Below are 11,669 nucleotides of genomic sequence, written 5' to 3' on the forward strand. Positions count from 1 at the left end.
AATAAATCTAGCAAAATTTGATCTAAATCGTTTGAATAGCTCCTGAGAAATCAAATTTTAAAAATACGACTTTTTCAAAATTTGATTTCTCAGAAACTATTCGATCGATTTCGCTCGAATTTTGCATTTTGCTATGTAAAATTACATTCTTTAAAATGATGTAAAAATTTTATACCTTGCAAATCAAAATTTTTTTGTCTACTATTAAATAAAAGAGTAAAAAATAATAAATATTTGATTGAAGTTATGCTTTACATGGAATTATCTTTGGATAAAGAAGTTTTATAATTGTATGCAAAAATTTTTCGATTTGCTTAAAAAAGCTCTCAAGGTAAGGAGAAATACACAAAAAATAAATTTAACATTAGGTTAACCAAACTAAGGGAACTAAATTTCTCAGATTGCAGCGATCCCCTATATTTTGGGGATTAGAAATCCACATCCGTTTAAAAAAAATTTAAAAAAAAAAAAAGTATGTTTATTCAGAGAAAATACCTTTTTGTGTCTAGTTTTTGTAACTAAAAATATCTGAACGAATTAACATATTTGAAGTCACTCCCTCAAATCGTTTAGGTTAAGTAGTAGAACATGAAGATCATATCATTAGATCAAATGTTATTCAGGGTGGTCCTTTTTTTATTTTGAGCACTGTACATTTAGTCTAACAAAATTCATAATTAATTAAATTTCATCATCAAATAACGATGTTGACAGAGAAAAGCTATGAATTAATAATCTTCGAAATATCCACGATTTGCAGCAACAGCGAGCGTATCGCATTCTGAGGTCTAAAGTAACAGCCACCAGATCAAATGTATTACTTAGAATAGTCTGGCGTTATGGTTACTTTTAAAAACACCATCTGTTGACAAACTTTGCAACTAATGTAAAACTTTAGTTGTAACGAAAGCTTCGATTTAGGAATAAGCAGAACACAGTAAACCATATATTTCGACCTTTTTATTTCAAGTTGACGGTCGTTTATGGGCTAGTTTAAAATAATATTCTTGGGCACATGAAGAGAAATACTGGAATATATCCGGTTAATAGAGATTGCATAGGAATTTCCAAATAACCGAGTCAAAAGACTTGACAGTAGAATTAATGCAATGCTAAAATGTTTGTTCTGTGATAGCCATTACAAATTCTCTGTTTTAAGCAAATCAAAAGAAGAAAAAAACAACACTTAAATGTGGGTTTCAAACAAAAAATTATTAGAAACGATATATTCTTCTGGCTCTTACCAACTTAAATAACGTATTTGCTTACTTAAGGCTCTCTGTTTAGACAAATTTAATTCATTAAATTTGTTTGACTGTACGAATTAGATTCATATATACAGTTACGAATTAGATTCATATATACATATACGAATTGGATTCATATATACGAATTGGATTCATATATAAGTACAGATAGCTAACTTTTTCGATTAGCGTAACAGTAAACGTCGATATATTATTTTTAAGTATCCTGTTCGACACTTTCTATATTTTTAATAACCTTAAAATCACTATTTTTCAATTTATTTTTAACTATTTATTTTTAAACTATGCTACTGCATTGGGCGACCTATATTTGCTCATTAGCTTAACTTGCTTCAAATGGAAATCAAACAAACAATTTTATAATTATGTTTCAATTTAATTACAAGGTAAGATAAAGTATATTAAAGCAGGTACCCTTTATACACTATAAAGACTACAGATAAAACTACGATAAAAAGTAATGGCACTCTGGGTGCATTATCCTTGCATTTAATTTTACCGTGAAATCCATTTTTACCGTAAAATTTTATACTGTTTGTCTTGCGGTAATAATTATTTAACAGCAGTAATTCGGTGATTTTATTTTTCGGTGATATTAGTGTAAAGTACAATATTAGTGTATGGTATGTCAGGTTTTTTGTTCGAAATATTTTACGGTAAAAAGTATTAACAACCTGGGTGCCGGTACATTTTAGCGGAATTGGATTCGGAATTTTTTACAATGTGGTAATTATTCAAATAAAACTAAGATAATTAATGCAATGTATTTTTAGTTTTACAGAAAGAAAAATTAGTTCAATACAATTCCAAAATATATTACTTAGTGTCTTAATTCTTCTGCTCAAAACAAAAAAAAAATGGTGACCTCCTTAAAACGTTTAACTAAATGTGTTCTTGTTCTTCTTGTGAAACTTTCTTGTGAACTTTTCTTGTGAAAATACATTAATTTAATATTATGAGCATATTAAAATTATATTCAAAATATACATTATTACAATTATTTCCTTCGGTTAAGAAATTATCTACCAAGAAAATGCTAGTAACAAAAACAGACTCTAACTTGGCAGGAAAAAAAATCAAAATAAAGAGAAAAAAAAACGATTTCCTTAAAAGGAAACTGCTTTTAAAGCATCTATCAAAAAGATAGCTTACTAGGAAAACTACAAACAATAAAAGAAAACGAGTGAAAAAAAAAGAAGAGAGATCGGCATTTTCGATTTATAGAAAGTAAAAAGTGAATACAACGATTTCAAACTGTGTTGGTGACAGATAGTTCAAAAGAATAAAAAGACCTTCGAAAGAAACCTTTCGTGCAATCTATCGGTCGTTATCGAGAAAGTTTGCAAGTTTTCCCATAAGGAATAGAACGAAACTTAGCCCCCAAGGCAAATTTATCGACTTGGGGTTGCAGATGGTGCACCCCAAACAAATGTCGATTTTCTGCCAGCTATGTAGGCAAACGGTGTTAGGAGAACTATTGAGTTGATGATACTGCTCAATCATCTGCTCTGACAACTTTACTAAAGTGAGCCTGGCTAAAAATTTAGATCTTCTTCTTCCTGCTTCTGACAATAGAAAGGAAGAAATTATTGGAAAAAGTACAAATCAAATGGGAAATGTCAAGAGTTAAATGGTGGTTTCAAGTGATTGCGTTTGTATGTTCGGTTATACTGTTTTAAAATTGAATGACAGCATGTGAATCGAAACGAAAAATTTAGTCAAAAATTGTTGGTTAAAATGTTAATTTTCTTTATTCTTTATAACAATAGAGCAAAATAAATTACTGAAAAAGTACTAATCAAATGGAAAAGGTCGCATTTAAATAGTGGTTTAAAGTTTTCGAAGTGTATGTTCAGTTATACTATGTATTTTGAAATTGGTTGTCAGCACCTGCATCTTTCCCTACATACAAATTGATAAAAATGGTTGGTAAAAATTTTAAATGTTCTTTATTCAACTTATAGCAATTGAGCGAATGAAATTACTAGTAAAGTACGAATATAATGAGAAATGTCTGAATTAAATGATTTTAAGTTCTTGAGTTCATATGCTCAGTTACATAAAACACTATGAAATTGGATGTCAGCACCCGCATCTTTCCCTACATACAAATTGATAAAAATGGTTGGTAAAGATTTTAAATGTTCTTTATTCAACTTATAGCAATTGAGCGAAAGAAATTACTAGAAAAATACGAATCAAATGTGAAATGTCAGAATTAAATGATTTTAAGTTATTGACTTTATATGTTCAGTTACATAAAACATTATGAAATTGGTTGTCAACACCCGCATCTTTCCCTACATACAAATTGATAAAAATGGTTGGTAAAGATTTTAAATGTTCTTTATTCAACTTATAGCAATTGAGCGAAAGAAATTACTAGAAAAATACGAATCAAATGAGAAATGTCAGAATTAAATGATTTTAAGTTCTTGACTTTATATGTTCAGTTACATAAAACATTATGAAATTGGTTGTCAGCACCTGCATTTTTCTCTACAGACAAATTGATTGAAAATTATTGGTAAAAATTTCAGATGTTCCTCATTTAACTTATAGCAATAGAGCAAAAGAAATTGCTAAAAATGTACGAATCAAATGAGAAATCTTCGGATTGGTTTCAGCAATTACGTTTATGTGTTCAGATTTAAGTTGACAGCATGTATCGTTGTCGATTATGTTATATATTCCATTAAGTTTAAATGTTACGCTCATTTTCAAATTTTATTATTTGTCAACATATGAATTTACCACTAAAATTTAGTTAAAAATAATTAAGAAATTAGATAGTTTTTGTTCAAGTTTTAATAGTAAAACGCAAAAAAATGCAGAACTAAAAATCAAATGGTAACAGTCAGAATTAAAAAGCGGTTTTAAGTTCTTGATTTTATTTGTTTAATTATAGCATTTTCAAATTGGTTGACAGCACGTACAGTTTTCCCTGTATAAAAAATGTGGGTTAAAATTTTCTTCTTCATTGAATTTATGATAATTGAGTATAGAGAAAAATAAATTATTGTAAAAGTACAAATGAAACGAAAATATTAGAATTAAATGGTTTCGAGTGCTAGTGCTTATATGTTCAGTTGCACTATTTTCAAATTGAAAGACAGCGTTTTAGTTTACCCAGTATTAAAATTGGTTCAAAAATTGTTGATTAAATTTTACATCTTCTTCTTTCAATGTTGAACTTTAAGAATTCAAGAGCAAGTAAACGAAAAAAAAACATTTAAAAAGAACACATCAAATGGGAACTGTCATGATGAAATTGTGGTTTTAAGTTTTTAAGTTCATATGATTGAACGAGGAAAACAAAGCTTCAGGTGTATAAAACAGATGTATAATCAGACCAACAGCTATCTATGGATCAGAAACGTGAACTCCAGAAACAAGAAAAAATGCTGATTACCTGGGAAAGAAAAATTCTTAGAACCATTTTTGGACTTATCAAAGGAGGTGATCTGTGGAGAAGACGATACAATTTTGAAATTGTAAGACTATTTAAAGAAAAAGATACAATAAATTATGTGAAAGCAAAGAGAATTCAATGGCTAGAACACCTTGAGAGAATGGAAGAAAACAGAGGCACTAAGATATTCAGGGGGCAGTGCCATGGCCAAAGGAAAAGAGGAAGGCCGGTCAAGAGATGGTTTGACGAGGTGGAAAAGGACCTTAAGACTCTAAAAGTCCGAAACTGGAAACAAAGAGCTGGAGACAGGCGGCTTTAGAGGAAAATTGTTAGTGAGGCCATGGTCCAACATGGACTGTAATGCCAGGGAGTTAGTTAGTTAGCTTGATTGATTATAAAATTTTCAAATAGGTTCATAACATGTGAATTTAGTCGAAGTTGCGTAAGTATGAACTACTGAGATCATTAAAATCTGAAAACATCAATGATTTGCGAATAATAGGAATTAAAAAAAATATGAATAATATTTAAAGTACATTCAAACTAAGCAAATGATAAAATAAATAAAACTACAGTGTCTTGTTGAATGATAAACAAATCAAAGATCGACTATTAAGAATCATGGGTAATTTCTTGCAGAAATATATCATGCATCGCAATTGAAGAAGGTGCGATGAAAAACATCGAAACCTATCTGTTGTCTGATGACACTTGGAAGCATGTATAATAATAGCCATTCATTTTCTCACTCTCTGTTTATTAGGCATTAAAACAGGTGTTGACTTTTTTCACTCCTTCCTTAGTTGGGATTTTTTACATTTTGGAAGTTTTCTTTATTCTTGCTTAAATAATAATCATGGCTTTTAGTGTGTATACATTTTTAAACCAACTCTGATAAGTCTATAAATTTTATTTTAAAGGCGGTCCTTACAAAATACTTGGTATGTTTCTAAAGTATATATCTCGTAAGAAATTATTGATTATAATTTAATTAAATTATAATTAATTAAATTAAAAATATTCTTATTTTATTTTTCAATCAATTAAATTAAATAATTTTATTTTTAAATAATTACATTACATGAATTTTTTAAATGTAAATGAGAAAATTAATAAGCACTTTTACAAGGTTATTTAATAATTGATGTTAAATCAGACATTAAAAAATAGAAGTAACGTAAGACAAATACACAGAATGAACATTAGCTTGATAAATCTCAAAACCTGAACTAAATTTCCAAATTATCTTTCCTTAGAATATCCAGTTCTCTATAATTGTAAGAACAAAAGGAATTACGAAAGTAAATAAATCAATTCATAAGATACATCCGAACAAGGCAAATGATAATAAATTAAAGTATGCATTGAGTCACAATGTTCGTAGAATAATAAATCTCATTCGTAAAATTAAAATCTCTTGCAATAAAGCTCTTATTTGAACTCAACAACTTCATTAAATTTAGCCATCTAAGTAAATATTTGCGGTATTAAAACTCGGCTTATCCTCGGACNTATAAAAAACAAGAGAACTTATCTACTTACAAAATTCCAATCGGCTAAATTACAGAACTATTGATAAAATCTTTATGAATTTTGGAAATATGAGTCAAAGGTTTCATTTATAATCACTTTTTTAATAGAGCCTACCAATCACATATTCCATTCCAAATACACAGTGAGTTCTATAATAACTACCCTTAATGCACTGTTAAAAATTCAGCAAACGAACATACAAATCAAAATAAAATCGGTTTAAATTAATCTGTAAAATCGCAATTGAAGAAGGTGCGATGAAAAACATCAAAACCAATCTGTTGTCTGATGACACTTGGAAGCATGTATAATAATAACCATTCATTTTCTCACTCACTGTTTATTAGGCAATCAAACGGGTGTTGATTTTTTTAACGCCTTCCTTAGTTGTGAGTTTTTACATTTTGGAAGTGTTCTTGCTTAAATATTAAGCGTGACTTTCAGTGTGTATACATTTTTAAACCCATTCTGATAAGTCTTATAAATTTTATTTTAAAGGTGGTCCTTACAAAATACTTAGTATGTTTCAAAAGTATATATCTTGTAAGAAATTATTAATTATAATTCAATTAAATTATAATTAATTAAATTAAAAATATTCTTATTTTATTTTTTAATTAATTAAATTAAAAATATTCTTATTTTATTTTTTAATTAATTAAATTAAATAATTTTATTTTTAAATAATTACATTACATTTTTTTTAAATGTAAATAAGAAAATTAATAAGCACTTTTATTAGGCTATTTAATAATCGATGTTAAATCAGACATTAAAAAATAGAAGTAACGTAAGACAAATATACAGAATGAACATTAGCTTGATAAATCTCAAAACCTGAAGTTAATTTCCAAATTATCTTTCCTTAGAATATCCAGTTCTCTATAATTGTAAGAACAAAAGGAATTAAGAAAGTAAATAAATCAATTCATAAGATACATCCGAACAAGGCAAATGATAATAAATTAAAGTATGCATTGAGTCACAATGTTCGTAGAATAATAAATCTCATTCGTAAAATTAAAATCTCTTGCAATAAAGCTCTTATTTGAACTCAACAACTTCATTAAATTTAGCCATCTAAGTAAATATTTGCGGTATTAAAACTCGGCTTATCCTCGGACTCCGATGAAATAAACTTTCTTAATTTAACACAATTATTTGAAAATGGGAACATTTCCAGGAGTTTACAGAGAATACAAGACACCGGTTAGCATTTATTAATGTTCGAAATGCAAGAGTCAACATTCATTATCCGATTTGCAACGAATCGGATTGGAGAAAATTGCTTAATTCAAAGGAATTCCGGTTGTACTTCTTTTAGAATTCATTTTTTCGAAATTAGGCTGGTAAAATTTGTGTTAATTTGAAATCTGATTCAACCCGTGAAGAAACTAAGTAAATTAATTCTGACTAAACATCGTTGACTTCGTGTTTTATTTAAATTAGAAAGCCAATTATGAATCATAACATTATTTCGGAAAATTCCATAATAAGATTTTGTAAGAACATTAAGATTTTATGAATTTTGCTTAATATATGCGAACTATTTTAAGAAGTACATTTGCAATCTATGCACGGACATAATCGAAGTTAATAAATTAGCTACTGAGTATAACTATAATAAAATATAGCCTATAAACCTCCAGTACGGCAGCGGGTTCTGTGATCATTATGGATTTTTCTGTAATAACTGGTTGTTCTGGAGCATTTTGTTAACATTTATTGTAGTAGTTTTGAACTAAATTTAATAAGCATCATTTTTTGTTTGGGTATTGAGATGTCTTAAATATGAATTTATTCCAGTCTTCTTTTTATGTATATTCTCATGTTTAAACTACACACTTTTCATGTGTTTTCAACAAGTCTCAATCTGATTGCGTTTGCGTTGCAAACACATTTCGAGTTATGAAATTGGTGTTATAAATAGCTAATAATCTGTTATAAAGGATTCTGTTACCGGACCTATAACATGTCTTGAAAAATATTGCCATTTTTATGTGCCCAACGGGCATGTTAACCTCCGAAATTCATGCTCAAACATCTTTTCACCGATGCGCATAAATAAAAACCTAATGTTGTGTTACATATTATTAACTTATTAAAAAAAATAACAATTACGACCATACATTATAACATTACAGTTAGTTTCATTTTCACTATAAAAAAGTATAAGTATTATTAACACAGAAAGATTACGCATTTGTGAAATTTCATTGGTTGATTTGCGTGGGAAATTATTGATCAAAACAGTCAAACACTCAGTAATCAAAACACTGCCATTTATAAAAAAGAGTAAAGAACACCCCATCCGACATCTTAAGAGGTCGTTTATTCGATATTTTACTCTACCTGATTAAATATGAATATGTCCGCACGAGCATCATCATTATCACCCAACAATGACCAACAGCTATGGTAGGAATGCCACGTAATTTTGACTGTGGTCAGACGAGCTGGTACCCCTTTCTCCAAACTTCCACATCACAACCAACGAAAGAAGTTTCACCCACGACAAATTAAATGAGCACCTGGCTGCGTATACGCATTGGCTTTTTTGTCGGCTGCCAGGATCGAACTCAATATCCCCTACTCTTCAACAAGCGGTGTCAGCGATGCCTTAACCCACTGACGGTTCTGCAAGTAAGAAGTCGCATTTTATCCTGTAGCCTCCTTCACATAGCAAAACCGGTTTTTCCATGTTAATAGATAAGCGAATAGTATATAGGGGAGAAACAATTTTCCAATTTTGTCCATTTGCTAAACAGCCAGTTGGTTAAACTGCGCCACCGGAGCACCCTGCCCACCCGGACATATAAAGGTAAATAATATGCCTGATCGGATGTCACGTGCATGTCGAGAAATATAATTTTCAAGTCCTGACCAATAGAGTGAATACAGAGAATATAATATTCTATAACGACAATTCTGCCGGCCAGGTGGACGTTGGTTAGCGTGCCTGACTGCGAAGCCAATGGCTGCGGGTTCGAATCCCGCTCTGGGCAGGGATGTCTCTCTCTCTCTCTCTCTCTTTCGGTTGTCTTCTGATGTGTGAATGTATGAATGTGGCCCATCCTATTAATGGGTATTTGTGGCAGTGTGCCGTGGGTAATGTTGCTCGCCTCCGTGACTTTGGTTCACAGGTGTCCACTGGGAAACGATAAATGAGCAACACTTCACACATTGGCATCTTCTAAGGTGAAGAACGAAAGTTCAGTGCCTGTCGTTATTTAAAAAAAACAACCATTATCATACTTATAACAAAATTTTGCGAACTATTTTTCAATTGCATCATTCTCTGTATTTTGTTTCATTTACGTGATATCACAACCTCGAAAATAAAAACACAGTAATAGCGAGATTTAGCAATACCATTTCACATCCTTTCACTTTTGAATACGCATGTTTTTATGACAATGAGCATGCGTAGTCCAGTATATGCGTAGGTAAAGGATTGTAAAACGAAGTCACGAAATTTTGTCTATTAACCTGGCAATTGTGCATTGAGTTTCTATTCTAAAGAGTGCAATTCTGTTCAATTTTTCAATAAAATTATTTTTGGAATACTTATGCATTTTTAGATATTATTTTTATATCAGGAAATGAAGAATGGAAGTTTTTAAATTAAGATTTCAAAAAGTTCTAGGTTCTATTGCAGATTTTAAGTTATCGATTGTTTCATAAAATAGAAATGGAGTATATATTTTATTAGGTATTGATGAAAGAAGATTAAAATACGCGATTAAACTCCCTTTTGCTTCTGTATATTTCATTAAATTTCGAAAAAACAGTTTAACACCTCATTTTAGATATACTTTCGGAAAATGCAAAATAAAAGCGTAAGACCAATATTTTTGGAAATTTTTTAAGGTAGTCCTCTTCATTCAGTTCAAGGCGTCAGAATTTATGAAGACAAGAACAAAAATACCAAGACAAATTTCCAGTTATGTTATCCCAAGTATCGACTTTATGTCCCTGTTCAATTAAATAAAAATCGATTTTGACGAAGACTTCTAGCGGAATTTCAACCGTGATCAGCCAATAGCAACTATGTACTAAAGAGCTATCATCAACGCAGCGGAAACCATTTTTTAAAATTCAAGGGCATGGAGCAATATGCCAATAGCACTTGATTAATATGTTAAGTGGCACTAATGAATATTCCACAAATTGACTCGAATCGATCGATGGCTACATCTCCAACTATAAAGATGAAAAATTTTGAAAATTCTGGAGCTATTCTTTCCTTTGGAATGAAATAGGAGAAAAATTAAGAATAGGGAAAAAAATAAAAACAATATAATAGCGGATTTGTTTATGGCAAACCGATATTAGATATCGGGTACACGAGTTTATTTTAATAAATGGTTAGTATCAATTTAAAGCTAAATAAAACCTAAAGATAAATGCCTGATTGTTTGAAAAATGATTGTTTGATGACAGGTTGAAACTTGATTTTAATAATATAGTAAAAAGCAGGTCTAATAATCACACCTTTAAAATCCTTAACGATAAAGTAAATAAAATTGTTCGCTTCTAATAAAGCTGTTTCTTTAAGGGTTTAAATATCCTTTTATCAATAGATATCATTGTGCTTTCTGAGCCAATGTCAGCCGGCTCGATCCCCGGCCCAGACACCGGATTTTCGGGATGTAGAAAATCCTCAGCGGCCATGTCGTATGATTATGCGGCATGTAAAAGGTCTCTGGAGTGCCTTATTGGCTCTTGGTATTTCCGGCAAAATTAAATTCCTAGTGCACTTTAGCATCCAAATAGAGTCTCGGTGATGCTATCTAGTGTGGCAGAAACTAGACGTCCAAATTAAATTGACCAACGGTATCTCACCCAGTTTGGTGGTCCTGAAAGATTGGATACCACCTCTGCAGAACGCACTAGGTCTGTTCATCGGCAAGACCAATTGTGTAGCTCATTGGAAATAAAAATTTAAAAAAAAATTTTTTAAAATATCATTGTGCATACGTTTTGATAGAATTTCCCGGTAAACCGTTAATATATGAAAGTAAAAATAACGAAATGGATGGTTTAAATATCATTTATTTTGGTTTTATTAACCGAAATTGTTTTTTTTTTTTTACCAGAAATGTCATTACTTTTACCAGAATTTGTTTCTCCGCTCACAATCAAACAACACTTAATTGAAAGAAATTGCTCAGCTGAAAATTCAGTGAAGCACTTTCCATTCCTCTTTTTACTCTGAAACAATACTTTCTAGTAATAAATAGAATCTTTTTCTCGCTATAAATCATAAAAAAAAGAAAAAAACGTGCACGCTATAACGATTTCTTTAGTAAAGAAGTTAAAAACAAGTGATCGATACCTTATCTTACACATGTATGTCGGTAAAAATCATAAGATGTCATTTTTCTGTTGCTTTCCTTAGTTTGCGTGATGTTATGATTGCATTTAACTTTCTCTTATACTAAATGCCATGACTA

General features: G+C 30.2%; 1 protein-coding gene across 3 annotated transcripts in view; it reads right to left on the reverse strand.

Moving 5' to 3' along the window:
- LOC107449243 (irregular chiasm C-roughest protein) overlaps positions 1–11,669 on the reverse strand; it is a 248,491-nt gene that overhangs the window by 76,641 nt on the left and 160,181 nt on the right. The window lies entirely within an intron of this gene.

Source organism: Parasteatoda tepidariorum, chromosome 8 (genome assembly GCF_043381705.1).
Source record: "Parasteatoda tepidariorum isolate YZ-2023 chromosome 8, CAS_Ptep_4.0, whole genome shotgun sequence".
NCBI classification, from domain to species: domain Eukaryota; kingdom Metazoa; phylum Arthropoda; class Arachnida; order Araneae; family Theridiidae; genus Parasteatoda; species Parasteatoda tepidariorum.